The sequence below is a fragment of the Armigeres subalbatus genome, chromosome 1 (assembly GCF_024139115.2).
Source record: "Armigeres subalbatus isolate Guangzhou_Male chromosome 1, GZ_Asu_2, whole genome shotgun sequence".
Classification (NCBI taxonomy): Eukaryota; Metazoa; Arthropoda; class Insecta; order Diptera; family Culicidae; genus Armigeres; species Armigeres subalbatus.
The window spans coordinates 31,843,706-31,870,484 of NC_085139.1; positions in this window are offsets into that span (position 1 = coordinate 31,843,706).

Consider the following 26,779-nt stretch of genomic DNA (forward strand, 5'->3'; position numbering starts at 1 on the left):
TGAGCAGTTACTACTGGGTCTGGGTCATTTGGCATAACGCCATTTGGCATAATGGTCATTTGGCATAACGGACATTTGGCGTAATTTTGAACTGCAAGAAAAGATACCTTTTGGCATAATTTCGAATTGTTTAGTATAGAGAAAGTAGGTGGAGGCTGTTCTCTGATAAATTCAGACTGATGGTAGACATTTTCCGGAAGAACGAAATAACAAAACGGCAGAATTACTTCCGAGGGAGGAATCACATTTATCATTGACATATTCCGGCCACATGCCCACATGTAGACGAGTTACTAAAACCAATCAAGTCACATATGAGTTACTGCAACCAAATAAATCTGAATTGTGCTACTCGGGGAAGAGATCACATCTACCATTGATTTATTCCCGGCAAGCGCCTACTTATAAAGAAGGAGTCACATTCACCATTACCATAATCATGGCAGGGCCTACTTTTAAAGAAGGGATCACATCCACCATTGACACAATTCGGGCCACACACCTACTTTTAAAAAAGGGATTACATCCACCATTGCTTCATTCGGGGCAAGCGCCTACTTTAAAAAAACGAATCAAATCCTCCATTGCCATAATCCGTGCAAGCGCCTATTTTTAAAGAATGGATCACATCCACCATTACCTCGATCCGGGCAAGCGCCTTCTTTTAAAGAAGAAATCACATCCAGCATTGTCATAATCCGATCAAGCGCCTACTTTAAAAGAAGGGATCGCACCCACCATGGCCTTCATCCGGGCATGCGCCTGCTTTTAAAGAAGGGATCACATCCACTGTTGCCTCATTCCGGGCAAGCGCCTTCTTTTAAAGAAGGAATCACATCCATCATTGTCATAAACCGGGCAAGCGCCTACATTTAAAGAAGGGAACACATCCTCCATTGCCATAATCCATGCAAACGCCTACTTTTAAAGAAGGGATCGCATCCACCATGACCTTAATCCGGGCAAGCGCCTACTTTTAAAGAAGAGATCATATCATCCATTGCTATAATCCGGGCAAGCTCCTGCTTTTTAAGAACGGATAACATCCTTCATTGCCATAATACGTCCACATACCTACTTTAAAAGAAGGGATAACATCCACCATTGCTCTAATCTGGGCTTGCGCCTACTTTTGCATTGCATTGCAAATGCATTCTTTCCACGAGAGGATGTTTTTTTTAATATTGTTATCGACGGATGTTATATTTACTATTGCTGGGTGTTTCCCGCACCTCTTAGTCACCATTTAGCGAACGCAAAGAAAAAAATATGCCAAATGTCGTTATGCCAAAAGACCGTAACTTTTGACGCTGGTCACAATTATGCCAAATGATCTTTATGCCAAATGACCTTATGCCAAATGGCGTTATGCCAAATGACTTTATGCCAAATGGCCCGCTCCCGTTACTACTTACGTTATTGTTTTAACTACAAAAGACACACTCTCCCGTAGACCTCTTCATGTTTTCAAAAAGTATCAAAAATTCAACTGGTCAGCCCAGCATCACAATTCTTATGCTAAAATAAGTCTCTTGTCAAATTTTCAGCTAATTGGGATAAAATTTCTAGGTGGCTCAAGTCGATTTAGTGTTTTGGGCTATTTTCAATTTTGGAAAAAATATAACAAAAGATATAAACGTCGAAAACTATCGCAACAACCTCTATACGGAAGCTTTTAATGTGCTCTACAGGTCTTGTGAACATTGCGATTCGTTCCGTTCACGTTATGTCCATGTTGAAGTTATTTTCAAACTTTTAAGTGCATAAAAATACTGTTTCCCCCAAAAGTCGTTGTTCTACAAAATTTTTGAGTTTATGACAAATGATTATTAATTTATTATATTATTATTTCTCTTTTTTCCCTGGAAATTTGAGTAATATAATTGCCCATGTGCGATTTACCGTTAAATTCATTAAAATCAGAAGCTGAACATTTGTCATAAATTTGCACGTTAGGATTTCTTCAAGCAAGTTGTTCGAACAAAACATAAATCAAATCATATTATATTTGATGCTTACAACAAACGACTTCCAAATTTTGTTAATTTCACCATATGTGTGCATGCTTTTAACATTGAGTGCATCGTAGTAGCAAGTGAAATCGAAGCTTCTTTGTTTGAATAACTTGTTTGAAGAAATCTCAGCGTGCAAATTTATGACAAATGTTTCTGATTCTGATTTTTAAGAATTTAATCGTAAATTGCACATGGGCAATTATATTACTCAAATGCCCAGGGAAAAAATAGGAATAATAATATAATAAATTAACAATCATTTGGCATAAACTTAAGAATTTTGTAGACCAACGACTTTTGGGGGAAACAGTATTTTTATGCACTTAAAAGCTTGAAAATCACTTTAACATGGACAAAACGTGAATGGAACGAATCGCAATGTTCACAAGACTTGTAGAGCACACCAAAAGCTTTCGTATAGAGGTTGTTGCGATAGTTTTCGACGTTTATATCTGTTGTTAGATTTTTTCTAAAATTGAAGATATCCCAAAAACACTAAAGCGACCTGAGCCACCTCGAAACTTTATCCGAATTAGCTGAAAATTTGACAGGAGACTTATTTTAGCATAAGAATTGTGATGCTGGGCTGACCGATTGAATTTTTGATACTTTTTGAAAACGTGAAGAGGTCTGACTCCCGTACATCTATGCCAATAAATCAAGTTTCTTCTACCAGGTCTCTGAAGTGCGGCATCTATACCGACGCGGCATTTCACCCGGATTTACCCTGCATGATGCGCATGTGCCTATTGGACTGGGTTGGGTACATGTCGATGATAAAGACATCTCATAAGCCTTGGTTGACCTGATAGAAACCAAGGGCTGAAATCGAGAACTTTTTGAAGAATCTTGAGCAGTTCTTATTCCAGAAAATTTTCTCAAGGTTTTGTATCAAGGTCCTCAGGGTATAGTCAAACTTGACCTCCAATATTTTTCCTGAGAAAGAATTCCCATTGAAAATGCTGCAGCATTTTTCAGTAATGCACCTGAAATCTAGTAGGGTAAGGGAGGTATTTTGGAACACTTTAGGAGATGGACGAACAATTTTGCGAATAAAAGTTAGATTTTGTAATAATTCTTGGTCAATTCCCTACGCAACTAAAAAGTGGTGAATGCTAGGTAGGATTTGTAGGTAAAAATGTTTGTAAATACCACCGAAAGAACCAAAATACCATAAATTCAGAAGATATGTAGGATTTAATTTTGGATCACCTGTTTTTATTTTGGACCACCTATTTAACATATTTTGGACCACTCGAATAATTTTGAATTGCTTGCAAAGTTATGTTACTATTAGATTAAATTAGTGATCCTCAGCATTTTTGACGTTTCATCCTTAAAGTATTTGTTTGTTAATACATTTTCATACGCACTCAAAAGCTTAGAACCCTACCAATAGCTAAGGGTATTGAAACTAATCAATTTCAATGCCGCTCGGTACAGCATCTTCAAAGCAAAACAAACGTGCGACCCATGGCCGTAATGTATGCACCTGTTCAATCCTACCCTGCCATATTTTTTATGTAGTTTACCGATCTGTTTCATTTGCGTCCTTGATAGTAGTGGAGTGGGTTCTTCCTTGCTCCTTGCGCATTGTTTTTAAAAACGAAACATATTCATAGAACACGGAACTCTGTTCCATTGGCAAGCAGCACGGACGGAGAGCTCTAACAAAGATTGGTTTTGTCATGGAGCTTTCTTATCTACTTTCGAATGGAAATAATGAAAACAGTTACATGGTTGGTATAATAGACATTTTCAAGGACTTACATCAATGAACGGTAATTTATAAATTCGGTATAAACGGTAATTTATGAATGGTTTGATACTAGAGAAATAAATGATTGGTAAAAACAAAAGTTTTTATTATTATTGTTTTCATTTAGGAGGCTTTCAGCTCTTGGCTGGCTCACCTCTGGTGGCAAAAGGCAAAAGTTCAAGAGATCTAGAACTTAAAAAGAAGATATGTCGAAAATATGTTCGGTTCAATGAAAAATTAACCTATTTTGGACATGCCTCAGAATACTGTTTTTAAACTTGGAATGTTTTGCTCCAGGTCTGAAACTGCTTCAATTAGGTTCTAATAGGTCAACAACATCATTCACATGTTTTAAATCTATGTACAAATAAACTAACAGCTTTTGAAAGTTGAATTCCATTTTACAATGTCGTCTTGGTTTTGGTCTAATCTAGTCGGAATAGGTAAATACGTGAAAATATTCTTAATAATGGCTATATTTTATGAGAAACAAATGTAGGAGATACCTTATGGATAGTTTCTTTTTGCAATAAAATTTAAATGTTGTATGTTTCATTTAGTTTTGTGTGATATAAATGCAAAATTCAGCTAGGTGGTCCAAAATATGAGCCCGGTCCAAAATACAGCCGTTACCCTAGAATCCTGAAAAAAATATTGTTGAAGCAATTACTGCAGGAATCCGTTGACTAATACCTGAAGAAATTTCAAGAAAAATATGTGAATTCCTGCATAAATTCTAAAAGTAGCTTCAGGAGGATTCCCATGAGAAGTTTTTTTTCTTTCAGGAATTCCACCAGTAGGAATATTTGGAGAAAAACCGAGAAAAAATCCTAGAGCAGTTCCAGGAGGAGCTCTCAGAGAAATTTTAAGAAGAACAGCTGGAAGGTTTTCAGGAAGAAGTTCAGGAATTCTATAAATAATCTATTTGTTAGTTTGTGGAGGATCTCAAGAGCAATTTATGTAGAAAATCCAAGAATTATTACAGGAATTCCCGGAGAAACATCCGGAGGTATTTTCGGAGGACCTTCTGAAAGGATTCCATAAGAATCGTCTGAAGGAATTCCAAGTGGAACTTTAGAAAGAACTCCAGAGGAACTTCCTCTGGCATTCCTAATATAATCCACCCAGAAATTTCTCCTAGTGCTTGTCTACAAATACTTCCCGAAGTTCTTAAAGAAAATTCGAAGTAGATCTAGTGATTCATCTTGAAGAGGATCTCCTGGAATTCCTTCCACAGTTTCTAGGAGTTCATCCTGGAGTTAGAATAGGAATTCTTCTCAAAGTTTCTTCAAGAATTCCTCATGGAATTGCTCCATAGATTCCTCCTGAACTTCGTTCAGAATTCCTCCTATATTTACTTCAGGAAACTCTCTTGGAGTTTCTTCAGGAATTTTTTCAAAGATTTCTCCTAGCGTCTCTTTGACAATTCTTTTTAGAATCCCCCAAATAATTTGACCTAGAGTTGAATCCTTAAATTCTTTTCTGAGTTCCTGCAGCAATATTCTGAAGTCTCGCTTAACTTTTCAAAAGGACCTAAGTAACATTTTTTTCATGAATTAATTTGAATACTGCAATCAATAGCTTTCATCTTGTTCTGTTCATTACGCTATTCAAATTAATTCATGAAAAAAATGTTACTTAGGTCCTTTTGAAAAGTTATGCGAGAAGTTTCCCCAAAAAAAACTTCTGGAGATCTAACTCAGGAATTTATCAAAAAATCCTTTAGAAATTCATCCTGAACTCCCTCAGGAATTTATTCTAAATTGCCCCAGGAATTCATTCTGAATCTCCCCAGGAATTCGTTCTGAATTTTCCCAGAAAAAGTCATTTTGCACAAAAAAAATCTTTCTAAATCTCTCCTTATTCCAAGAATTCCTGGAGTAACTCCAAGATAAGTTTCTGAAGAGACTCAAAGATGAACTTTTGAAGAAACTCCATGAGGGGCTCCACGAGGAATAACTGGATAAAATCCAGTTGCTGGAGGGACTCCAAGAAATACCTTTGAAAAGAACTCCAGAAAGAACTTCAGAAGGAATTCCAGAAAGAGCGCCTGAAAACTAAAGCTAAAATATTTGGAAGAACTCTAGAAAAAAATCTGAGAGAAATTCCAGAAAGAAATCCTGGGGGCACTCCAGGAGTAATTTCTGGAGGAACTCAAGGAGAAATTTTCAGAAGAACATCAGTAGCAATTTCTGGAGGAGCTCCAAAAAGATTTTTTGGAAGGATTCCCGAAAGAACTTAAAAAGATATCCTGGATAAACGCCAGGTAGAAGTTCTGGAGGAACTTCAAGACTAATTTCCGAAGGGAAGCGAAGAATAATTTGAATTCCGGGAGGAATTCAGAATGAATTCCTGGAGAAATTCAGAAAGAATTCCTGGAAGAATTCCGATTGATTTCCTGGAGGAATTCAGAATGAATTCCTAGTAGAATTCTTGGAAGAATGCAGAATGAATTCCTGGAGGAATTTAGAATGAATTCCTGAAGAAATTCAAAATGAATTCCTGAAGGAATTTAAGATGAATTCTTGGGGGAATTCAGAATGAATTCCTGAGGGAAATCAGAATGAATCTCAAGAATTCTTCTTGGAGCTCCTACAGGATTCCTTCCTGGAGTTTCTCCAAAACTTCTTCTTGAAGTTCCTCCAGAAATTAATTCTGTAGATACTCCCGTAGGGCCCTCCTTAGCCGTGCGGTAAGACGCGCGACTACAAAGCAAGACCATTCTGAGGTTGGCACGGTGCCTGTCTAGGCAATTACGAATGCAAAAATGATAACATGGCTTAGAAACCTCGCAGTTAATAACTGTGGAAGTGCTTAACTAACACTAAGCTGCAAGGCGGCTCTGTCCATGTCTGGGGATGTAATGCCAATAAGAAGAAGAAGAAGAAGAAGATACTCCTGTTATTCTTCCAAATATTTCTCCTTCGATTTTTTAGGAGCTTTTCCAGGATTTCCATTTTAAGTTTTATTAGGATTTTTTCTTTGAGTTCCTCCAGAAATTCTTCTTCCAGGAATTTTTGGTTACACTCACGCCGCATATCAAGTCGATTTTAACTTTTAGAAGTGACAAATGTGAGAAAAAATCATTCGGCAGCGATATTTGAAATTTGGAAAATTGCCGGAGCAACTTTAGAAAGAAACCATAAAAGATATGCTTGTGGAACTTCTGGATTGATTGCTAGAAGAGCTTCAGGGTCTCTAAAGGGTTTCAAAAAGAAATTTTTGATGGAACCAAAGAAGGAATCACTGGAGAAGTTCTAGAATGATTTTCCGAAAGAACTCTCAAAAATTTCTGGGTGGAGTTATCGTAGGAATCCAGAAGGAATTTATAGTGGAATTCGAGAAGGAATTCTTGAAAGAATTTTATAACACATTTGTGGAAGAACATAGGGATGGAATTGTGCAGGAGCTGCAGGAGGAATTACTTTGGAAGCAGTGTAGAAGGAGTTGGAACAGACGCCATTCAGCAGGGACGGATTCTTTCAAGTTGGCTCGCAAAGCTTACAAGAAGGCTCTACGATCTGCTGAACGATTCGGCTGGAAAAACCTTTGTGCAAATGTTTCCAATTTGAGTGAAGCCACTCGATTGAATGAAATTCTTGCGAGATCCAAGGATTTCCAAGTTGGCGAAATTCGCAAGCCAAATGGCGACTACACTTCTTCTGACGAAGAAGCGTTAGAGCACTTATTTGATACACACTTCCCTGGGGACCCGTCATTGAGTACAATTAGGTCGTGTTGCACTACAAGTTGCAGTATTTCGTCACCTCTTTTTTTTGCTTCGCATTGTAATGAGCCTATCCTGCTGCCCCAAGAGACATGGTGTGCATTCAGGTCTCCCAATAGGAGTATCGGTTTCGGAAGTTCCTCTATTAAGGCGTCTAGTAGTTTAGCTGCTGAATCGTTAGTTTTGGGTGGTAGGTAGATCGAGGCGATTGTGATCTTCGTCGGAGCTTGAAGTTGTACCGCAATAGCTTGGATGTTGGTTCGTATTGGGATCCTTTGGAATGGTGTTCCGCTCTTGATTGCCATACCAGCACCTTGTCTACCGTGAGGAGAACAATGGCTGAAGACAAACTCATACATGTTGCCGAGAAACTTAGCTGGGGGTCGCTTTGGATCCATATTTGTTTCTTGTAGGCAAATCACAATTGGACGGTATTTCGTGGCCAGGATTTGTAGCTCATTCTGATGTGTCCGTAGACCGCAAATGTTCCACTGTAGTGCGAAGGCTGGCAGAGTATCTTCGCCGTTGGTGGGTTCTAGGTTGGTAGAAGAGTTTGTGGGAGTTGACTGTGCATTGAATGGTACATAAGAAGGAATACTTGCCATGAAGAATGGCTCAACCACGCCGACTGCCGCCAGAGGTTCATCGGAGAGTTCCGGGACGTCTCTGGTCAGGGTCGACGTGGTAGGCCTCGCACTTGGCGAATCAGATGATTCCATACTGGTCAATGGTACACAGTCAATTGTACGATACGTGTTGTATTTAACAGGGTTTGGAGGAATGTTAGCAGGCTGGGCTGGTAATTTCCTCATGGCTGCGGTCCTGCTGGAAGTTTGATGGTCAGTGGGTCGGGAGATTCGGTGCCGATTTACTTCGGTTGCATAATTTGTTAAGTTCGATGAAGCTGTCGGTGTGATAGCGCTGTTGACGTTGGGCTCGACTGGATTCCAGGAGGGTGGAGGAAGCGCAAAGCACTCGTAAGTGGCTTCATTCCTATCCCTCAGACATTCACTTCAAGTGGTTGAAGCGGGAGCTCACTACATGCTCTCCATCTTCTCGTCGATAAAATTCACGGATTTGTCCTAGATTGGTAGAAGATCTTGTGGGATTTGACTGTGCATTGTAGAGGTTCATCGGAGAGATCCGGGACATCTCTGGTCAGGGTCGACGTGGTAGGCCTCGCGCTTGGCGAATCAGATAATTCCGCACTGGAGAGTGGTGCACAGTTATTTGTACGATATATGTTGTATCCACCAGGGTGTGGAAGAGTGTTAGCAACTTGGGCTGGAAATTTCCTCATGGCTGCGGTCAAGCTGGAAGTTTGATGGTCAGTGGGTTGGAAGATTTTATCACGGATCGTTTCGGTTGCATAATATCTTGAGTTCGAGGAAGCTGTCGGTGCGGTAACGCTTTTGATTTTCAACTCTGCTGGATTCCATGAGAATGAGGGAAATGCAAGTGGTTGGAGGGGGGAAGTTGCTACAAGTTCTTCCTCCACTCGTCGATAAAATCCACGGAATTGTCCTAGATTGGTAGAAGAGCTTGTCGGAGTTGACTGTGCATTGAATGGTATATATGAGGGGATACTTGCCATGAAGAATGGCTCAACCACGCCGACTGCCGCCAGAGGTTCATCGGAGAGATCCGGGACGTCTCTGGTCAGGGTCGACGTGGTAGGCCTCGCACTTGGCGAATCAGGTGATTTCGTACTGGACGATGGTGTACAGTTAATTTTTCGAAAGAAGTCGTATGCAGCAGAGTTAGAAAGTGTATGAACAGGCAGGGCTGGTAACTTCCACATGCTTGCGGCCAATTCAGAGATCTGACGGTCTACGGGTTGGGCGATGATATTCCGGATCGTGTCACTTGCCAGAATCGTCGAAGATGGAGGGGGTGCTGCATGTTTTCTGCCTTGAAACCGCTTGTCGTGAAAGTTGATGTTTGTTTGTTTGGTTGCGTTCATGGTGTTAAGGCGTTGTTCTAATTCATGATCCAAGTGGTTGTTGCTGGGGTTAGGTTGTATACTGGGTGTGGATGATGGTTCTTTCATTTTCGTGTCCATATTCGTGGCTATGTTAGATAGGGAGTTGTTGAGATTGTAGGGTTGGTTTTGAGCCATTAGTTGTCCGAAATTCCAGTGTTGCTTTTCGTACCGGACTGTTGCAAATTACGTTTTCCACGATTCTTGGCTGCATCGGTTGGGGAGATTTCAAATATACGTTTATTGCTACGGCTTCTGGTGCGAATGTTGTTGATCGATCCAATATCACGATTGTCTCTTTTTTGCGGGTGGCGAGACAAAACTGTTGTCCTTCCTTGAGTGGCGTTGATCTGTAGTCTGCGGTGTTGCGGGTAGGATAAGTAGCGTTGATCTGAAAACGGTTGAGCATCTATCGGAGTTAACGGCTGAGTGAGTAAGGTTGTTTTGTAGCCAGACTTGAAAGAATCGAGTTCTTTCGCTAGGATGGCTATTTTATTTTGAAGAGATGCGATCAAATGGTCCTTTGTCACTATTTCTTGTTTCAGTTGTTCTTGAACTACGCGGGCGATATTTTCTCTCCTATTTTCCTCTAGGTACCGGCGTCTTGCTTCGGCGAAAGAGATACATTGATTAACTTTCATGTGGACAATCTTGTCCTCCTCCTTGAATTTTGCGCAATCACGCGATGTAACGGGGTGTTCGCTTTTACAATGGAAGCAATATGGTGTGTTTTCGCATTGCTCTCCATCGACTAGGTGGGATGGTTGAGAGCATCGCATGCAGATGCCGGATTGCTGACAGGATTTGCGTAGATGGCCATACACAGCAAATAATTTTGAAAATTCAACGACGTGTAAAATTGCAGCTTAACCCATCAAATGAGTTAACATTCGATATTCAATTAAATTTGATTGAATTTTACAAGCAAGCACTGTTTAAATTTATTTCGATTTAAAAGAATAGTGAGATCGATTGAATGTTACGTTTATTTGCATGCTCCAAATATGTGCATGAAAATACATTTAAAATCACAACATATTTTTATCTGTGTACATACCACAGTTGAAGCACATCATAGGAGATGGATAATATGGTCGTACCTTGATTCGCAATAAACCGAAGTACACGTAGTCTGGGAGAACAGTTCCGTGGAAGGATAAAACTAAAAGCGGGGTGTTCTGCCGTTTACCATTAGTTCGCTTTTTAATACGACGCACTGCATGCACGTCTTGGTCTGCTAGGTTTTCCGCGATAATGTTTTCGTTAGTGCAGATGGAATCCGGTTCGTAAACAATACCCTGGACGGTGTTCAGCGTCGGATGTTGAAAAATTTCAATTAGCGTGCCGTCGGTAAGTTCCGTCAGCGTAATGAGCTTGTCGATAACTTTTCTGGAGTTTGAGCGGAGAAGGTATCGAGACCCACGCCCCTCTCGAGAGGCTTTCACATTTCTTGCTTGTTTTACACCGATTGCTAATTCAACAGTTTTTCCGATGATAAAAGGTTCAGGAAGGCGAGGTTCTCTGTATGAGCCGTTTGGTTCCATGTGATCGTCGTCAACCTTACAACGCAAAACTAGGACAACGGTTTGTCCTATTTCGTCGTCGGTTCGCATCCATCCTGGTGTTCTGGTGGAACTGGGCGTACTACAATATAGTCATCCACCCCATCGGGGGGTTTACCGGCCATAAGACCGGGCGTCAGGGGCACTTTTTCGGATCCACTTTACTTTTTCGTGAAACCACAACAAAAAAGTGGGATTGAGTTTCGGTTTGTTTTTGGAATCGATTCGCACTCGGGACGCGGCGATAGATATAGCAAATGACCGCAACGCGTGTGTTGGTGACTTCAGTATTGTTACTCTTACTGCACTGTCGTGAGAAAAATGTCACTTAATATGCACTGCTACTGGGGTTATTTACTTGGATTTCACCAAAACTGTACAATGCCGTGCAGGGCACTGATTCGGACTATCGCGTGAGCACTTTTTTGGGAATAATGGGAGGTGTTATAAACGAAATAAGCTGAATAATTTTTCCAGCACTTGGCGCGTGTTGATATACAACGTAACCCGATTGCTTGGAACTGAATACCATATCGTCGTTAATGACCAATTGAGAACAATTCTGCAATCCTTGTAATGCACCTAAACACATCGTTCTATGGTGGCGAGGTTGCGTTTTCGTCTGTCGAATGAGCGACTGTTTCATCAAATTTGGAATCACATTAGATTGATATACACTCAACCCTTTTTACGTCACTTATTGGTGGGACATAAACCGAATGTGACGTAAAAAGATTTTTTGCTCAAATTTTACTAGTATTTTACTTAATTTATTGATCGTTAGATACTTTTAAATACATTCACTTGCGTCTTACATGAGATATTGTAAGATCTCTCCAAATCCAGACATATGAGATGTTATAGGATCTCCAAATTGTTCTGGAGGTTGAATCAAATGGTCTACCGAATCAACGAAGGCTTCGGCGATGTCCCCAGCCAGGGTATCAACCAAATTTTGTCTTCTGAGTATTGGTCTTTCACTAACGTCTCAAATACAGGCATTTGAGATGTTGTAAGATCTCCAAATTGTCCTGGAGTTTGAATCAAATGGTCTACCGAATCAACCAAGGCTTTCACAATATCCACAGCCGTGGTGTCAATTTTGTCTTCTGAGTATTAGTCTTTCACTTGCGTCTCCAATTATAGCATGTAAGATGTTGTGAGATTTCCAAATTTTCCTGGAGTTTGAATCAAATGGTCTACCAAATCAACCAAGGCTTCCATGATGTCTTCAGTCGCGGTATCAACGCCAGTGAAAGATAAGTACTCGGAGGACATATTAAGGGATAAAACCGCGGCTGAGGAGTCTAGGAAATTCTTGGATGACCTGGAAAGGAACGGCTATTTAAGGCGTATTGAGTTTGGTTTTATAGAGCATATAGGACATGAACCATTTAAAAAAAGAGATAACAGCTCTTTCGTTACGCTTGTAGACCTTAGGTCCTTGGTTACGCTTGTAGACTCCGGGAAATTCTTGGATGACCTGGAATGGAATAATTGATGGCAAGGCAAATGATGAATATACAAAGCATCTACTTTGCTCTTTGGGTTTCAAAGAGGGCCTTCTTATAGGCTTACTTTTGGATGTCAACAATGTTTCAAATTCTTTTTACGTCACGTGCCGTAAAAAGGAGGCCGTAAAACGAAGTGACGTATAAAAAACTGCCGTAAAAAGAGGGTTGTATTCAAAAAATGGCCTCCTATGCAGTGCAGGGTTTGAAGAATGTCGTTGACATTTACTCGAAATCAGCGTCAGGATTCAAAAAATAACCTGGCAGGATAGCCAAAATGTGTGACCCCAAATGGCCGGAGCAAAATGCGATGACAGCAGCTCTCCGTGGAAATTTTTTCCTTCTTGAACATCTTATTCGAATTTGTAACTGTTGCAACTTGGCGTTGCTTTTCTTTCGATCTACGTACGGATGGTATTCCAGTGACTTGGCGAACCATTTACAGCGCACGAACTTCCTCAACACGTATTTTGACCAGAATTTCTAGTCCCTTCGGATTGATTTTCTTGATTCGGCAAAGGAAGACTTCTTCCGACATTCTCCGAATCTTCGATTTTCGAGGGTTTCTGGCTTCTCAAACAAGTCGTAGGCGATCTGTTGTACCCCACTTCCGGATTGTAATGAAACACAACTTATTAGTTTGATCGTGTATATCAGAATGGTCGTCAAGTCACTGTCAACGTCTGGTTCATGTCTAGGTCTACTATGATCAAGTATATTATTACGTCCGGAATCAAGTTTTAATTAGTTTGGTACAAGCTTGAACAATGAATTTACCACTGTGTGGGGGAAAAATAATAAATGAGGGAAATTCTTCAAAGTTATATGTTGTTTAAAATTGGCCCATTCTCACCCCCCCACAGGGGGTGACATTGGGCCAAGTACAATAAAGTTCAGCGGTGACGATGCAACGATTCAATCGTTCATTAAAAATAATTGTCTACATTACGGCTCTTACCAACTATGTATGCCAAATCAACGGGAGGCTTGACCCAATCTCACCCCTTTTCAGCGTGCATTGCTCGTTGCTAAGAAAAACCAGAACCGCTATATAAATATTCATAAAATTCGATAGAACAACAACAGATTATCGTAACATGATAACCAGGTATCCATCGATCTAAAAACTAGTTATGTAATAGATTTGTGGGCATTACTGACACTATTTTAATACGGGTTCATTCGATCAATAGTTTTACATTCAAATTCCAAGCATTATGGTACGAGCACAATTAGTTCTTGGACTTCGTTTTGTGATTTACTAGACGTGAATTTTAATACAATTTCAAACCGTTTGAAGTTTTCATCAAAATTCGTAACAGTTTCTGAGATATAAGGAGTTGGAACATTTTTCGTTTTTGGCCCAATCTTACCCCCTAGGCCCAATGTCACCCCGAATGACGGTATGTTGTTCATTTCCCGGGAAATTCGGGAAACTGATACAAAAATCCCGGGAATCGGGAATCCCGGGAAATATGATTTCCCGGGAAATTGTTTCCGGGAATGGAAGCCCTATCTGTAAGTAAGAGTCTCCTTATAATCGTGATCTGACCTGAAATCCTTGTATATTGAATATTAATGCCGATAGAGGTACATGCTCGTATTTTCATTTAAATGTATTTTGATGGCGAATGTATGGTGTAGAAAAGATATACTTCTTGCCAAGATAAAAAAGTGTGATGCATAATGTTTAACATTGATAAAAACAAAAACGATTAAAATCATTTTGTATCGTCCCTTCAATACTTTTGTCCCGTAAAAAGCGACCCAAATGTATCTAAAACGTGGTTCAGTCCAATAAGTCGATTGACCAATAATACTAAACGTCTGTTTTATGTCATAAATTTTCTCTTGAATAACATAAATGCAAAAGATTGAGCGTTGGTTCTTCAATTGCATTCCAAAAGATACAAAGTCGGAAGAAAAACGAACGACGACGGGCGACTGAATTATTCAACGAAAATAAAACGCCAAATCAAATTCGACTCGCTTCAAGCGTGAAGGTGCAACGAATCGAAAGATCGAACGTTGCCGATCAGAATCAAATGAATTTTCCATCCCGCCAGCGAAGTGGCATCGTCGCTGCTTGTCACCAAATTGCAGCATCGCCGTTGATTGCACTTGAGCTTTTCCGAAGGGCGAGCGTAGCACGATAAAAATTCTATTAAAATAAACAATTACCCCTAACGGTACGTGGGAGCTCCTATCGAGTAAATGTGATTCGTCCACCCGAGAGCGGGCTGGAAAATTTAGCGCCACCGTATTCATTCGCGCTCAACGGGGCACATTCTGCGTTGATTGCAAATATATTGAATCGAATCAATCACGGTACGACGAACCCCGCTTTGGCTCGGCTCGAGCACCAAACCAATAAGGACCGCCGGGATTTCTGCTGTTTGCCGTGGCGCGTTTTCGCTCAACCCAACCAACACCACGCGTAGCGCATCGCACGTCGAGCCAGATCAAACGAAGAACCCTGTAAATAGTGCATAATTGATAGAGCTGTATTCGATTTAGGGATTATTTCCACCCGCTAGGTTGAAACGCGTAATTCCGTTCGCACCAGAAAGCATTTTTTGAACAAGAAAAACGTTGCATTTAGAAAGCATTGAATGTCGGGAAGTTGTTGCCGAAGGTGGTCTAAGCGCGCCGCGCCTGAACTTAGACAGCAGGCTTGTTGCAACGCGACACGGAAGCATGTCGCACGTCGCACGCGATCAAGAAGCTTACTTTTCAACCGTTTTATAGATGCGTAATGAATTCCAATCCAAAGTTTTTGTCACGGTTAATTTAATCTTTTGTACACCACCCCTTTAGATAATGATAATTTTTAGTCAAAATAAAATGAGATACATTTTCATACTATTTGAAACCAAAAATAGCCGTGGCTGATTGCCGCGCAATACTTTTAAGAGCAAGAAGGAAAAAATACACGAGACAGCGTTTGTTAATGTATTTTTTGTATGCCAACCGAACCGTTGGCTAGCAGAAGAGAAGCATAGCGAATACTGACTGGCAGCAGGAAAGTCAAGAATACATTGCACATATAGATGATACAAAACCCAAAAAGGCATACGATCATTGAGCAAACTCAATACTAAATTAGGTGGCTTTTGTAAAATGAAACATGATTCGAACAGAAAAACAAAAAAATAAATCTTATTTTAGGTAGAATAAGGAAAAACGTACTCTGCCCATGGGACAAATTAAACAACCGAAACAATAGTCAACAGAAAAGTTCATAAAATCAAAATACCGACCCTACAGGATGTACAAGATGTGTTTTGTTCAGAGTCGACGTCGAAAGCATAACTTAAATCGGTGCCATGTTGGGAGACAGAACGGAAGAAAAAAAGGTTCTGTGAAGAATAAAACAAATTGCAGAACAAATAAGACGTGGTTAAACAGTGGAGTAATTGAAATCAATATATTTATGAAAAATTGAGATATGAACTGTTTCCATTTCATTCGTTTGATGACAGCCTGAATGAAATTGCTACATCACAAGCAAAGAAGTTGTGAAACTCATTGTTTTAAGTTGTGTTTTTACATCCAATTGCTTTTAAAATATAATATTTACTGAGACTCATATGACAACAATGATTTAAGAACAATGAAAAAGAACAAATGATTTTTTACGCTAATATCATCCTCAGTGTCCAAAGGCAGGTTTATGGAAAAATTCGGAAAAAAAATAATGCAAAAGAATTTAAAATATTTTCTAATGAAGAGTTTCCCTTATAAGTTCGAACGAATTTTGCGTTACAAAAATCTTGAGGTAAATAAAAAAATATGAATGAATTTCCAATACAAACTTCTAGAAATGTTTGTTTTAAAAATGAAAGGGATTTCCCGGGAAAATTCATTATAATATGTATTGAAAATTCGGTTTATAGAAAAAATCAGAATCCAGCATAATTGCGTTCAATTGAAAATGAAATGAAATTTGATTCTTCAAGGCGTCGAAACGACAAAATATTGTTTGAATACGGTACGAATCGAACCGCACCCCCCTGATGTAAGTGAATTCCGTAAATTTTCTCTGGAATTAAAACACAATTTTCCGGTTGGCCGCAAGTGAAGCAGCGGCTCGATTCCAAACCCCACCGGCCACTCACCGCACCCCGCACGACGGTCCGGCGATGATAAAATGACGACTCTGATGGACTCTCCTCATCATTATTGCCCGTTCCCACCACAACTCTCTGGTCGGTGCGACGATGATGGTATTTCACCCGCAGGACCACATTCAGGTAGGTATCGAAAGCGTGCGCGTAGATGTAATGTGGGTGACCCTCTCGTTTGATGGATGTAAACGAGAGCAATCCCGGACTCAAAAGGATATAAAAAATAACGGAAATAAATTAAAAGTCAACAATTTTTCCCGCTTTTCAACTACCGCGTACTCGAATCAACGATAGCGCGCTGCTGGTGGATCGGGTGGTTGCCGAGTGGACCAATATTTTTTTTCAGGGTCTTCGTTATGTAAATATGTAGTTAACTGCGGGTTGTTCCGGAATGAGCTGGAGATAGACAGATGTGAAACTAAATTGTATATTGTCGTCACATACATCAGAATTTAAATAAAAAGCTCTATCAGGGCCTTTACACAGAAAAAAATAATGAAAACTAATAAGCGCGTAAAAAATTAAGACGTGGAAAATTACACTATTCTGGGCGTACATGGATCATTTCCAACAAGTTCACCCTAAATGTATGCAATTTCTGTAGCATTATGTCAATTTTTACTGCATGAACCATATCAAAAGTGACATAATGCTATAGAAATTGCATACATTCAGGCGAAAATATCGTTTAAATTTACGCTCTTTTTAGCATTCCCTTTATGTGCATTACTTTCGTGTAAAGTTCAACAACTTTTTGTATCTGTGTAGGCCTTTGTAGACTTCCGCTCTGTCAAATAAAAGTTACAAACATAAGACTTCTTTGAGATTTATCTCCTACAAGTTCTTACTTATTGTGGAGATTGTGTAAAATACATTACTAAATGTATCATGAAAAAAAAACATTTGTATTTAGTGAATATAATCCAGGAAAAAAAAACTGTAACTATAACACATAGTTTCTTAACTATGTAGCTGCGTAACTATGGTTTTGAGATTGTCGCATTTTTTATGGGCCATACTACATTAGATCTGTTCAAATTTCAAAAAGTTTCTTAAAATCGACCGGTCAACTGGTATTCACAATTCCTATGCTAAGATAGACTTCTGGTGAAAATTTCAGCTCATACAAAATACAAAATTTTAATTCACTTTCTGTGCGATTCGATTCATGACACTTTTATTATCAGCCGAACGCCCCACCAACTGCACCAGGTACACTTGCCGTTATAGCAAGATGATAAAATTGTATGACATTCTACCAAGTCACCAATGATTGCTTTGTCTCAGCATTTCAGGTCCCAACCAAAACTATTCGATGACGATCATTGAAAAGCAATGGTAACTTGTTCGATGGAAATGCTTGCCAGCGTGCAAATCTTTGTAATAAGGCAATCAATTAAGCAAATTAAAATGTGAATCCACTCCTCAATTTTCTACAATTTTTATTTAATACCCGCTTAAGATTCAATACCGTGCTATACTAAAATGAATGTGTAGCTGCAAATTCCCGACAAATTCAATCCAAAAAAAATATTTGGATGTAGATTCCATAGGCCTTTTATCAATGAAAAATGTTGATTTTTGAGTATCTCGAAGGACAAAATCTGTTGAAACACGTAGAAGATCTGTTCCGATTATAACACAATGTTCTACAAAGTTTTCGAGGATAGGTATGGCTTTCATTTAGTTGTTGTTGCAATAAATTTCGTTCATCCCACTCAGAGTTACGATTTTTTTAGGGGCAAAATCATGCCAAAAACACTAAATCGATTTGAAGCACACCTGAATTTCAACCAATTGAGCTGAAATTTTCACCAGAAGTCTATCTTAGCATAGGAATTGTGAATACCAGTTGACCGGTCGATTTTAAGAAACTTTTTGAAATTTGAACAGATCTAATACTACATATATGCGTTTTACTGCACTGGCAATTATGCATTCTAAATCTACCCAAAGTTTCAGCAGTCAAGATTTGATAAAAATATTTAGGCGATGTTCGGAGGGGACACTGTTTTTCTGTAGCAGCTCTTTACCTTTTTAGCAGCTCAAAACTGTAAGACATATTTTATTGAAATTCAATGGTTTCCAAATACTTAACACTTACATGAACAGTTTCCTCTAATCCTCCGAATGTCCTTACAACTCCTCCTCACTTTCCTTAATCTCTCCTTATCGTCATGCGCTATACTGGATTATTCTATAATTATTTTTTTAGTTTTTCTCTTGATTATTTTTACTTACAGGCAAAATGATTATGTTGTTGTCGAATTCTACGCCGACCATTCACAAACAGACACAATGTATTTTGGGGAAATCTCTAATATTTGAAAATTTCAAATTTACTTTAAAGTATTTTCAGTACTTACATTCTACCTTTCAGAAATATTTCAAATTATTAATTAGCTTTACATATAAATGATTTTGCAATAAAAATGCTCCGATAGTTATTATAAGGTTTGTTTTTGTTTTTGCCTTTCTCGTATACTAAGTATACGGTAAAGGCTATATGATCGCTCCAAAAACAAACTTTTTATAGAAGGCCCGGAGACCCATAGTGTTATATACCAATCGACTCAGTTCGACGAATCGAGGTGATGTCTGTGTGTGTGTGTGTGTGTGTGTGTGTATGTGTGTGTGTGTGTGTGTGTGTGTGTGTGCGCAAAACTACTCAACAAAATGTCACTCATTTTTCGGGCACTTATCCTCAACCGATTTGCTCGCAACAAGTTGCATTCGACGCAGAATCCTGTCCCATTGTTTCCTATTTGAAATTGGCCAGATCGGACTATGGGATCAAAAGTTAAGGCCAAAATACAAATTCATACAAAAAAATCGCGTAAAAAATGTCACTCATTTTTCGGGCACTTATCCTCAACCGATTTGCTCGCAACAAGTTGCATTCGACGCAGAATCCTGTTCCATTGTTTCCTATCTGAAATTGGCCAGATCGGACTATGGAATCAAAAGTTATGGCCAAAACACAAAATCATACGAAAAAATCGCGTAAAAAATGTCACTCATTTTTCGGGCACTTATCCTCAACCGATTTGCTCGCAACAAGTTGCATTCGACGCAGAATCCTGTCCCATTGTTTCCTATTTGAAATTGGCCAGATCGGACTATGGGATCAAAAGTTAAGGCCAAAATACAAATTCATACAAAAAATCGCGTAAAAAATGTCACTCATTTTCGGACACTTATCCTCAACTGATTTGCTCGCAACAAGTTGCATTCGACGCAGAATCCTGTCCCATTATTTCCTATTTGAAATTGGCCAGATCGGACTATGGGATCGAGAGTTATGGCCAAAATACAAATTCATACAAAAATATTGCGTAAGAAATGTCACTCATTTTTCAGGCACTTATTCTCAACCGATTTGCTCGCAACAAGTTGCATTCGACGCAAAATCCTTTCCCATTGTTTCCTATTGAAAATTGGACAGGTCGGACTATGGGATCTGAAGTTATGACCAAAATACCTTTTTTCATAAAAATCACAAAAAATGTCACCTATTTTTCGGCCACCTAACCTTAATCGATTCACACGCAACAAGTTGCATTCGACGCAGAATCCTGTCCCATTGTTTCCTATTGAAAATTGGCTAGATCGGACTATGGCAGTGGTGCTCAGCACTTTGGACGTTTTTCCCTTAATTTACTTCTCACACCATAAAAATGAGCTTAACCCATACAAATTAGCACTTGGTCGAAAGCTTTCAAATATATCTATCTGCTGAGGGTAATAAAACGGATGTTGGTGTTAAATTCACTCCGTACGAAACGATCAAAGCAAAACAAAAGTGCGGACCGCGGGCCGCAGGGTAATTTTACTTTTATCAAGTCGTACGGAATGATTTTACCACCAATATTCGTTTTAATATCCTGGGAATGACATTTTCGTTTTCTTTTTGTGTAGTCGGAGCTTCAGTTCAACTAACATCCAAAAGTGATATCCTTAAAATATATGACTGGGTGAAATAAAACAGGGTTATGTACGTCAAAAGATTGGAAAAGGAAACAAAAATGTCGAAATTCTTATTAGCATATTGTAGATCAAGCTGAAAACCGAACCGAGGTCCCGCGAAATCGCATTTTCTCGCATTTCCGGATGTTGCAACTGCATCGCGAGTAGTGCGCAACTGTGCCATAGTCGGGCACCACTCGCGATGCAGTTGCGACATCCGGAAATGGGACAAAATATGATTTTCGGTTTTCAACTGGATCTACAATATCTTTGCCATAAATAATCTGATTTTCATAGAACGGACAAAGAAATTTGTCTTTTTTACTCCTAGCCACTAGCTCATCTTTCATCTTTCATCTAGCTCATCTTCTTCAAGCACACACATTTTACGAAGGTCGAGAAAGGCACCATCACCGCTAGGTGGATTAATCTGGGTTTTCTGTTATCTTTTATCTATTCTTATTCTCCTGTATACAAGACCCTAATCATATCTCCAGGTTACCTCCCTTTCTGTCATTTCATGTATAGGTGCGCATGGTTGACCGTGTTGCCAGTGCGCGGTACCTCAACAGCTCCTCCCCGTAACTCTTGCGAGTGTTCCTTCTAGCCAGAGTTCACTGATCTTACCTCGGGTACCGCCAGCTTTGTCACCGGACGTCTATATAATCCTTTTATTGTGCGCACCATTGCTTGTCGCACGCGCCCATCTGCACCACTAATCAACTGCTGCACAACTCCTCGTACCCAACATTTCCGGTTGTCTTCGTCGGCTATGAATACTATCTCACCTTCAACAATTGGCTCCGACTCTGAATTCCACTTTGATCGTTGACTTAGATGGTAAATATTCGCCTAGCCAACGTTTCCACATATTATCTGCCAGCCTTTGCGATTGCTTGTAGTTCAAGACAAAATTTTCAAAACGACTTATCTGCTTTTGTAAACAAAGATTCAAACGACGATTTGACGAATCTGATAGCTCTCTCACGCAAACCAACACCATCAACAGGTAGCGGAAACCTTCACCTACCTATTGGTGGTGTTGGTTTGCGTGGGAGAGCTATCAGATTCGTCAAATCGTCGTTTGAATCTAAGTTTACAAAAGCAGATAAGTCGTTTTGAAAATTTTGTCTTGAGCTGTCTCGAAGTGCTTCTGCTTCTCCGCCTATAGATTTGAAGATTTCTCTGCCTGTTGACGGAAGTCCACGAATGAAATGGTTGGGCGTTAGCGACTCATCCTCGGCCGACTCTTGTGGAACATACGTTAGCGGACGGGAGTTTATCATATCTTCTGCCTCAGCTAACGTTGTCAGTAAAACCTCGTCTGTCAACGTCCACCCATCGTCAAATACTTTCATTGCATCCTTCACGGAACGAACGAGCCTTTCCCAGGCTCCTCCCATATGCGGTGCCAATGGTGCACAGTTAAAAATTTTGAAAATTACACCCTATGGAAATATTTGAACGCATATTTTTGTGTTCAATAGCCTCTAATTTTATATCCAACTTTTTCTTGTATGCAATATTGAATACAAGCTCCATAGTAACGACGGCCTGTAATTTTAAAAAGTGATGGAAAAATGAGTTGAATCGAACGGAGCCTTTTTGTTACATCATATATGCTGTAACATTTTTATACTGTGTGGATTGAAGTTCCATTTTGTTCTAGTGTCAGTAAAGGTGTCACTGCAGTCTACGCTTATTTGCTGGGTAACTTTTTTACATGCACCAAGTTTGTTCCATTATCGGAGAAAAACTCAACCGGCATTCCGCGCCGGCAAGCAAAGCGGCGAATTGCCATTACACAACTTTGGGTGGACATGTTGTGCAACTCCTCTAAGTGTATTGCTCTAGTTGTCAAACAGGTGAACAATGATACCCAACGCTTCTCTGTGCGACGGCCGACGGTGACCATTAACGGGCCGAAGTAGTCGACTCCGGTTGAATGGGAAGTGGAGCCATTCGTGGGATTCTTGGTCGACATTTTTGGACTTTACACCATACACACTCCTTCATAACTTTCTTAACTTGTGCTCTGATGTATGGAATGTAAAATTTTTGTCTCATTTCGTTTACCACAGTTTCCCGATTTGCGTGGCCGAGCTTTTGGTGGTAATGGTCCATTAACTTCATGGTGGTCGGATGTTTTCTAGGCAGAATTATCGGTAATCGCACTTCAAACGGAAGAAATTCTGCTTTCGTTGTTCGTCCTTCGTGACGGAGTATGCCAAATTCATCTAGTATCGGTGTGAGTTTGTAAAGGTCACTGTCCTTATCTGCCTTAGGAAGCTTTCCATCGCTGGTCACTTGATGAAGAAATCGGATCTCCGCTGCGAAACAGTCACCTTGCGCTATCTTCTAAAGCAAGCGTTCTGCTTCTTGAAACTCTTTCCTTCTCAATGATTTTTTTAAACATGGAACCGATCGCCTAATTATACCACTGACTTTGCTTACTGTCGGAAGAACTTCAATCAGTTGACCACTACGTTTTCTGTGGATATTTGCTACAAAACGTAACACGCACGCAATCGTCCTCACAAGCACATTCTATCTAGATATTCTAGTCACATCTATCCACGATTCTGATGGCTCTAAATCGTGGAAGAGGAACGTTGTACGAAGCTCTTCTTGAACATTTGGTTTTATCATTGCTCCGGCCATTCTACCTCAACATGGTATAAAAACTGTGGCCCCTGAAACCATCGACTATCTGGACCTAACTACAGGCCGTGGTTCCATTTAGTGAGCTCATCAGCTACATTTAGTTTGGTTGGCACCCAGTGCCAGTCAGAAGCTATAGTTTGATTTAGGATGTCACCGACTCTAAGAGCAGTAAAAATCTTGTAGCGACACAAATCGGACCTAATCCATGAATGAACCGTGCGCGAATCAGTCCACAGATAGACGCTATGTATCTTCAAGTTGTGGGTCTCGTTAATAACGTCCACCAGTCGAGCACCGAGAACGGCTGCCATCAACTCTAGCTGTGGGATAGTACACGGTTTCAACGACACCACTTTCGATTTCGCTTGAACCAAAGAACACCTGGGTACGCCTCCAGCCATAATCCGAAAGTACGCCACACAACCATAGGCGCACTCACTTGCATCTGTAAAGACGTGCAGTTGTAAAGATTCGTACTCCAGAAACAAGCCGTCTCCAAACTGGTAGCGAGGAACCTTTACTGATTCCACAATAGACAACTTGCTTGTCCACAACTCCCATTTTGCTGTTGAATCGTCGTCAATTTCATCATCCCAATTGCACCCCGTTCTCCACAAACTTTGAATTAGGACCCGACCATAGATCGTGAATGCGTTGCGTTGCGTTGCGTTGCGTTGTAACGGAGTATTTCGTAGATTGCATACTGATAGTTGTCATGTATATTCTTTACCTTTTTTACCCCAATTGCTTATGGATTTTCATTTGGGATTCAATGGAAATCCAATTGGGGGTCCAAAATGATAAAACATGAAAGCTATCATTGCCGGCCACGCCCATCTTCTCCGTTACTAGGAAAGGGAATCTACTTAACGAGAGGCCAGCGACTCACCGACGCCCTCATAGATGTCAAGGAATTGGATGGTGGGTAGGGTATGTGGTTTAGGAGTATCATTATAAGCAAATGATAGAAAATTTGTGGAAATACGTTGGGAGTGACTTTGCTAAGAAATTTATGTCACTCCATTATCCTTACCGATGATTTTCCTCGGATGTGGCCAAGGTATTAGCCTTGCCCTGGCTAATAGCCTAGGTTTAAGCGCCTTTGCTCGCTCTCTGAAACGAAAAAAGAGCAAAAAGAAATTAAATTCCCCTTCCCCCCCTGATATGATAGTTTCAATCGTCAATTATGATTAGGACAATAATAGTTCACCTTACCTTAATTCCGCTTTTATGTACGTTCATTCATATGATAGTCAATCCAAGATCCTGTTACTTACTATATTTCAATCAACATCACACATGGCCTTCACAGTACACCCTGTTGTTTTTGTTTTCTTCTCCTTTGCGTTTCTTTGCTTATCCTCTATCTGTAAACTCCCATATACCACTAGATACCAAACGATACTATTTCTACCACCACTTCCGTGAAGTGCAAAACCAAACCATTAACGATTGCTGTTAGAGAATAAAATCATTACTCCTTCCACCCTCTCTACCGAGACCACACAACAATAGCACCGACCAGCAAAACCACACAGAGTTCACGCTTCAAACAATAGTTACACAGCTCCGATAAATGTTAATAACTCATTTCTTTTCTTGTTGACTGTTTTCTTTAGATTTCCCAACTTGCTTCTATATACATTCGCCGAATTTCTCAAAACAGACCGTCCCCACAGCATAATCTCACACGCCCACAGCTCATCACAACCAGCCAACTATACCCTCAGTAGAACCGCCAACAACAACTCCACACTTCCACACCCACACCCTCTACCCCGTGGCCACCTGAACGACACTAGCAGCCGACAGTACCCACCCACCGCCAGACCACAACTCCCTACTTCCTCCCTTCCGAGGCCCCCTCAACGACACCAGCACCTTGTTTTTCGTATCGAATCACCCGTTATTCCACTATTCAAATCCGCCAATTCTTCGATTTTTTTTCCTTTGGCACTTTCTATTCTGAATCACACTGCAACTACCCGATGTCTACCGAACAATTAGGAACTTCCACCATAACCGTAAAACATTTCAGACTTTTGAAGCCGAATAATCCGGAACTGATATAAAATTGCAGAAATTTTTTTCGGACGAAGCTGAAACACGTAAATCCGCGAGCAAAGACTACTACGATTCCCCCGACCATAGATCGTGAATGGTGCAAGAAGTCCGAGTGGGTCGAACAAGCTCATAACGCAACTCAGCGCAACCCGTTTGGTAGGTCTTTTCCCTTGGAATAAATACGCTAGCAAATCATCTCTCTTATTGGTAGAGAACGTGAAAACATCTTTGGCAGGACTCCATACGATTCCTATAACCCGTTCGGTATCTGTCCTTTTATCACGGTTGAAGTGAACTGCTTCCCGCATCTGTGTTTCACCCAGCTGTTGCAGAACTACCAAGGAATTAGACACCCAATTTCTGATCTCGAAATCGGCTTGCGCATGTATGAACCGTACTTCACGAGCGCGCAGAACTGCTTCTTCTACGGTGTGTGCGCTGTCGAAATAGTCATCCACGTAGTGTTTCCTGACAACTGCTTTTGATGCCTCCGGATACTTTGACTCCCACTGTTTGGCGTTATTATCCTTAACAAACATTACTTGACTGGGTGAACAGGTCGCACCGAATATAGCACAATCCATTACGAAAACTTGTCCGGAAAAAAGAAAACGTTGCGCTTGTCTGTCCTTGGGTCGAATCTTTACTTGGTGGAACATCTCCCGGATGTCACCACCAAAACCTATACGATGTTCTCGAAATTGGCAGATGACTGATGGGAGAGAGGTGAGAAAATCTGGTCCCTTTAACAGTTTCGAGTTCAGCGAAACTTCTTTAACTGCTGCTGCTGCATCCCACACAAGTCGAACTTTCTCAGGCTTTTTTGGATTGAGCACGACATTCTACGGCAAATACAATACTTTCCCGGGGTCAACGCTAGTTAACTCTTCCTTCGTAGCTTTGTGGCAATACCCTTTTTGTTGATACTCCACTATTTGTGTTTCCACGTTTTCCTTCAATTCCGGGGTTTTCAGCAGCCGCTCGTTCAGACACTTCATTCGCCGCTGTACCATGGGGTAGCTGTCCGTAAACAGGGGATCGTCCTCTTTCCGCAATAGCCCCGTTTGGAACTGGTCACCTATCTTTATTGTCGTGATTCTTCTTGCTCGTTGATCTTCGCTTGATTCTGGCAGCAAATTTACGGAAACTCCCATATCCTCCAAAGCATAATGTGAGCGCAATAAATCGCGTAATTCTTGATTGTTTATACCATCACATGAGTGATAGCCAACGTGTGGTGATATGATTTCTTCAGGAATTTGAGAGCCATAGACGGTCCATCCTAGCTTAGATCTCACAGCGATTGGTTCCCCTGGTTTTCCAATCCGCGACTCTAGTGGTGCGAACAAATGCAAATGTTTTAAACCTATAAGAATCTTCGGTGGCTCCATTTCGTAATCTAC